The sequence below is a fragment of the Microtus oregoni genome, unplaced genomic scaffold, assembly GCF_018167655.1.
Source record: "Microtus oregoni isolate MIOR12 unplaced genomic scaffold, Mior012 000079F_ref0000094, whole genome shotgun sequence".
NCBI lineage: Eukaryota > Metazoa > Chordata > Mammalia > Rodentia > Cricetidae > Microtus > Microtus oregoni.
The window spans coordinates 6,385,293-6,392,186 of NW_024544537.1; the positions used below are offsets into that span (position 1 = coordinate 6,385,293).

The 6,894-nt window shown below is 37.6% G+C and overlaps 1 pseudogene; it reads left to right on the top strand.

Moving 5' to 3' along the window:
* The first annotated feature begins 3,203 nt into the window (after window positions 1-3,203).
* On the top strand, window positions 3,204-4,326 carry LOC121441615 (annotated as a pseudogene).
* Window positions 4,327-6,894: the final 2,568 nt, after the last annotated feature.

The window sequence follows — 6,894 nt, forward strand, 5'->3', positions numbered from 1 at the left end:
GGAAATTAGTATAAATAATTGAGAAAATATATGTTGCAAGTTATTGAAAAATGACTGACTTCTGTCTCTTAAAACAGGATTTAATACACTATAATGCATCTATATACTATGCATTTAATATAATATAAATGAATAAAAATGATTTTGTATCACTTATATTATCAAATTACTACTTTTGTCTGTACTATTCCTTTTACATCTTTTCCTTTTTCAGATCTCAGTTTACTTTTTCAATTTCTCAAAAAAAATCTGGAATCTTAATTTTTCATTTATGTTATTTAATAAAAAATTATATCAAATTATATCAACAGATGATAGTTATATGGATTCACACAGAACAAACTGATGTCATTAATTTTAGTAAATGTAGGATGAATAAAACAAGGTTATTATTATACCCATCATTTGTGAGGTAGAGGCAGAAGGATCAGTGTGGTTCATTGGCCAGTCAACTTAGTGTAATTTTTTTCCAAGTTCATTTTTGTATCTGTGGCTCTTTGCAAGAGGCTTTATAGTTCAACTCCTTCCCTCCTTCTCTCTCTCATGATATCTTAATATTAATATTTGTTACTTAAGAGATAAAAGTATTTTGTTGTGCCCAACATGTTTGAAATATGTGTGCATAGAGGAAAGCTTAAATTGAGCTAATAAGTGAATCCATTTTCTCACACCACTTTTTGGCATGAGGTATGTAAATAAAACCCATCCTCAGCCACTTTCAAATACACAATACATTGCTAACTGTTGTCACAGTGTTATACAATAGACCTTTTGAACACATTTTACTGTCTGCTTGAAATTTTCTCTCTTCTGAATAATGTCTCCCTACTTCCTCCAATCATAGTGTTCAAATTTGTGATATTTCACATGTAAGTACAACCATGCATCATTTATCTTTCTGTACCTGGCTTATTCAACATAAATAACATCAAAGTTCATTTGTATTATTGCCAATGACAGAATTTTCCTTTTTTAAAAAAGTATATTTTAGCCGGGCAGTGGTGGCACACGCCTTTAATCCCAGCACTCGGGAGGCAGAGGCAGGCAGATCTCTGTGAGTTCGAGACCAGTCAGGTCTACAGAGCTAGTTCCAGGACAGGTTCCAAAGCCACAGAGAAACCCTGTCTTGAAAAACCAAAAACAAAACAAAACAAAACAAAACAAAAGTATATTTTAATCTTTTTTTAATGTGTGTTTGTGCATCTGTACAAATATAGGAGTGCCTGTGAAAGGCCAGAGAAGGGTATCAATTTTCTGAAGCTTGTTACAAGCAGTAGGTTGCCCATCATGAGAGTTTTATAAAAGTAGTGTGCTCTATTAATAGTTGAGCCATATCTCCAGCCTGTTTTTCTATTTTTAAGGCTGAATAATAATTTATAAGAGTTGAAATATAGCAGCTTACTTTTCTCTTCTAAGGGTCTTCATGGTATTGCAGTTTAATTCAATGAGAAAAATTTACTCAGACAAAATTACAGTTGAGAAAAAAATAATTTTTTTAAAATTTAATTTTACAAGAAATATGTCACCTTTTGATATGCTATATATTAGAAATATGTCACTATACTCCAGAAAAGGGAATTTAAATTCTTTCTCTTCAAGGGGGAGACAGAATAGAATAGCATGGTATTTAAAACCATATGTCACTTGAAAAAAGTTTGTTTCTGCAATTATGTGTAGCAATGTAATATGATAAAAAATTGCTAGACTAAGTCAATAATGCAAGGCCATTTAAGGTTTAAGACTGTTACCCTTCTGTATGCACTGTCTGCTTGTTTAAACCTACTTTTAAGAGAACAGTGTAACAGTCAACCTTGTTTGCCTTGGATTTCCCATGTAATCAACTTTAAAATCTAAATGCAAAGCTGTAATCTTAAATTATATACACTTGTATGTCCAAGACCCAAAAAGCAATGCATGTGGTATGTATTCATTTGCTGAAACCAGCAAATATGATTATAGCAGCATAATAAAAATGAATATACACAATATATAATGGACACAGCATGTGGGCATTGCTTCAAAACATTTGTTTCTTTGTTATCTCAATCAATTGGAGACAACAACTTTATCCCTTGAAAAACACTGTTAAAAATTCTTTAAATCACCTCTCATTCTTTTCCCCTGTTATCCTTTCTGTGATGTTCAAAAAATAGAGAGTAAGGCCCTTTGTTAGGGACATACAGTTACAGACTGTTGCAAAAAGCCACTTGTTTATCCTGGCCATCCAGCTAGCTTACACCAAAAATAATTACACAGAACCTATATTATTTAAAGAACTGCTTGGCCCATTAGCTCTAGCTTCTTATTGGCTAACTATTATATCTTAATTTATCCCATTTCTAATAAACTGTGTATAGCCACATGGCAGTGGCTTCCTGACAATGTTTTGGCATGTCTAGCTCTGACGGCTCCATGGCATCTCTCTGAATCTGCCTTCTTCTTCCAAGCATTCAGTTATGTCTTTCCCACCTACCTAAGTTTTGCCCTGCTATAGGCTCAAAGCAGTTTCTTTATTCATTAACCAATAAAAGCAACACATGGACAGAAGGACCTCCCACATCATTTCCCCTTTTCTGTTTAAACAAAAGGAAGGCTTTATCTTTAACATAGTAAAATTGTATATAACAAAACAGTTGTCAAGCAAGAATTACAGTTACAATATCTATATCTACTTTATCTTTTATCATAACTAAGGAAAAATATAACTATAACTATAAATTCTTCAACTCCATCAAAGACTCAGAAGGATATGATATTATCTCTTAGGTAAATCATAAGTATATTGTATGAAACGAAACTGTATTAATTAAATCATTGGCCCATTAAATTAACTAGGCCCATTAGCTCTAGTTTCTTATTGGCTAACTCTTATATATTAATTAAACCCATTTTTATTGCCCAGACCAGCAGAGGCAGCAGCAGGAGCAGCCGCAGCCTGCACCCTCTCCTGCCTGCCCACCAGTCAGCCCTCCACCCACCCCAGGGTCTCTTTCCCCTTCCACCCCCTCCTCCGCCCGCCAGCAGTGGTGGGGGGTTGTCTTCCCGCTGGCCCCTATTGTTCCACCCCTGGCCTCCCGCCCTTCCCCTTCCTGCCTGCTCCCCTTTTCTCCTCAGTCAAGTGGAGCCTCCAGTTTTGCCATTCACTTCCACCCGTGACCAAAGACTTCACCACTCGAAAGTCCAGCTCCCTATAACTACTAGACATGAACACTGGTGTGCTTGAAGGTGGATCAGATGTCACTCTTACTATCAGGCTACTTATGCATGGAAAGAAAGTTGGTAGTATCATCGGAAAGAAAGGAGAATCTGTTAAGAAGATGTGCAAGGAGAGTAGTGCACGTATCAACATCTCAGAAGGGAATTGTCCTGAGAGAATTATCACTTTGGCTGGACCGACTAATGCCATCTTCAAAGCGTTTGCTATGATCATTGATAAACTGGAAGAGGACATAAGCAGCTCTATGACCAATAGCACAGCTGCCAGCAGACCCCCAGTTACCTTATGGCTCGTGGTCCCTGCTAGTCAGTGTGGCTCTCTCATTGGAAAAGGCGGTTGCAAGATCAAGGAAATAAGAGAGTACAGGGGCTGAGGTCCAGGTGGCAGGGGATATGCTCCCCAGCTCAACTGTGCGGGCAATCACTATTGTTGGCATTCCGCCATCCATCATTGAGTGTGTCAAACAGATCTGCGTGGTCATGTTGGAGTCCCCCCGCCCCAAGGGCATGACCATCCCGTACTGGCCCAAGCCCTCGAGTTCTCCAGTCATCTTTGCAAGTGGTCAGGAAAGGTACAGAACAGGCAGTGACAGTGCGAGCTTTCCCCACACCACCCCATCCATGTGCCTCAACCCTGACCTGGAGGGACCACCTCTAGAGGCCTATACCATTCAAGGACAGTATGCCATTCCACAGCCAGATTTGACCAAGCTGCACCAGGTGGCAATGCAACAGTCTCATTTTCCCATGACCCATAGCAATACCGGATTCAGTGGCATTGAATCCAGCTCTCCAGAGGTGAAAGGCTATTGGGGTTTGGATGCATCTGCTCAAATTACTTCTCATGAACTCACCATTCCAAATAATTTGATTGGCTACATAATTGGGCGTCAGGGCGCCAAAATCAATGAGATCCGTCAGATGTCTGGGGCGCAGATCAAAATTGCAAACCCAGTGGAAGGATCTACTGATAGGCTGGTCACCATCACTGGGTCTGCTGCCAGCATCAGCCTGGCTCAGTATCTAATCAGTGTCAGGCTTTCCTCGGAGACAGGTGGCATGGGGAGCAGCTAGAACTGTACAGATTCACCCATAATCCCTTTCTGCTGTTCACCACCACCCATGATCCATCTGTGTAGTTTCTGAACAGTCAGCGATTCCAGGTTTTAAATAGTTTATAAATTTTCAGTTTCTACACACTTTATCATCCACTCATGATTTTTTAATTAAAAGCGTTTTAATCCTTTCTGTGTTCAGCAGTTACGCTGAGATATCCATATTGAGTTTTATAAGCTTCTCCCCCCTTTTCCTTTTTTTGGGTTTTTTTTTTTTTGGCTCATGAATATGTGTTTGCCATGGAAATGTAAGAGTGTAATATTAATACATTTTAGTTTAGTTCTGTAATGTCAGGAATTTTTCAAAATAAATTAAAAGATGGACTGGAGCTTTGTTGTGAATAGAAACTGGCTGCCACAGTGACAAAAAAGTACATTTTGATTAACCTGTGTATCCCCACGTGGCTGTGGCTTAAGGGCTAATGTTCTGTCTGGCTCCAGTGGGGCTCCATGACTTCTCTCTGACTCCGCCCTTCTTTCTCCTAGTATTTACTTTAGTTTTCCCCACTTAGCTCTGTTCCCCTATAGCTCTGATAAGGGCCCAAAGCATTTTTTTTATTTATCAATGGTAATTACAGCATGCAGAGGGGGAATCCCACATCACAGGTTCCTTCCCTGTTTGGGTCTTTCTGACTTCCATTAATTTAGGACTGTGTTATGGAGCGCCCCTGCCCCAGATGCTTTTTCTCAAGCCATTTTAATACTGTAACAGAAACCTTCAAAGGGTCTTAACAGGGTCCATGAATGCAGGAAATGGGAAATAAGAGAAATAAGGGTAAGCAAGTTGCTGGATGGGGAATCCAGTGTTTTCAAGGATATTATGAGAATGCTCAAAGTATCAAACAAGCAGACATAGATTTTGGCCATCCTCTGAGGACTATAAAGAAGGGGAGGGACTAGGCTGTTTGAATTACAATTCAAAAGTGGGCCTGATAAGCAAGAAGAATCTGTGAACAACTGCATAAATGGAAGGGCTTTGAGTGTGGAAGCACATTATCTCCCTAAGGGGATAATTACTCTTACTAGTCTTTTCACATTTCATGGGGTAAACTGGATTTTTTGAAGGGTGATTCCCATAGCCAGGAAATTGTAAAGGTCAGTAGGATTCACTTTTAAGGAAGTGGACAAATATATGTAATATTTAGGGTAGTTTTAAAATGTTATGTATACATCCAGAGCCTGAAGTACATGACAAATTCTGTTCTCTTGTCAAGGAAGAAGTATCTTTTTCTATACCATCATCTCAAAACCCCTGACACATCTATCTTCCTCTTTTATGATATTTTAAATCTGTAAGTAATGATGTTGCTTCGCCTTTTGAAAATTGGTATCTAACAGGAAAAAGGAAGGTAATATCAGAATCTGATTATGAGTGGAGAAGTCCATCCTTAATGGCCTCCAAGCATACTGACACTTATAATAGCTGCCATTCATTACCACATTAATCATAGTAAATAGATATCATTTGCATGCACGTGTATTTTTCAATATTATGTGCAAAATCTCTGAAGTAAAAAGGAAACATTTTATAGGAAACTGAATAGCTCGAGTTTAAGATAATACATTTAATGCAAGATGTTGAGAAAATTGGGCTGGCAGATGATAAAAGCAATTGCCTCATAACCCTGTCTACCTAAATTTGATTCTCAGAATTCACAATGTAAGAAAAGAACAAAGTCATGAAAGTTGTTCTCTGACTTCTCTATATTCATGTTGTATCATGCATATACCTACATGCATACCCCACTCACAAATAGTGAATTAAAAATAAAATTGGGGAAATGACTGTTAACGATACAAGCTTCCTTTTTAAAGTATCTATTTGTGGACTGAAGGTAGAGCTCATTTGATCAAGTTCTTATCCAACATTAAGTATGCTCTGGGGCAGATACCCGGGACTGGAAAAAACAAAGGACATAACAAAATGAAACAAAGACCTGGTTCTGAATAAGTTGGTAAAAGAAAGAGACCTGAGAAATAAGTTCTCTCTTCCTTCTCATTTTTCATTCAGGATCTAAAAGGCTGTTCTTAAGCTTTACAAATAGTGGTAAATCCTCTAAGAAAATAACAGTGAATAATGTAGCTCAGTCACTTAGAAATGTAGCTGTAGCAATGAAGGACTTCTTAAGGAGCAATTGGAAATAAATTCCACAAACAAAAACTTCAGGATATTACAATTTTAAAAACACAGCAAATAAGAACTGCAGTAAGTAGTATATTATGCAGCTCGGAAAAGAAAATAAACAAACTAGGACTTAAAGTCCAATTCTCTCACTTGGTAAACTATAAGAATTGCTAAATTTAAGCACATGATGAATTATTTTCATGATTCTCAATGAGTGCAAACCAATTATATAAAATCAATATTTGAAAAAGTTACACATGTCTCACAATATGTGTGAATGTAAAATAAAGATGCCTAATCAGTAATACAAATATGAAATACTCTCAAGAATTAAGATCACATACATATTCTGTTCTTTGTTGCTTCTGTTCTACTATATACTTAGCAAATAATTAGTCCTTGTTTCATTTTCTCCAGCTCAGCCTTAATATGCATTGC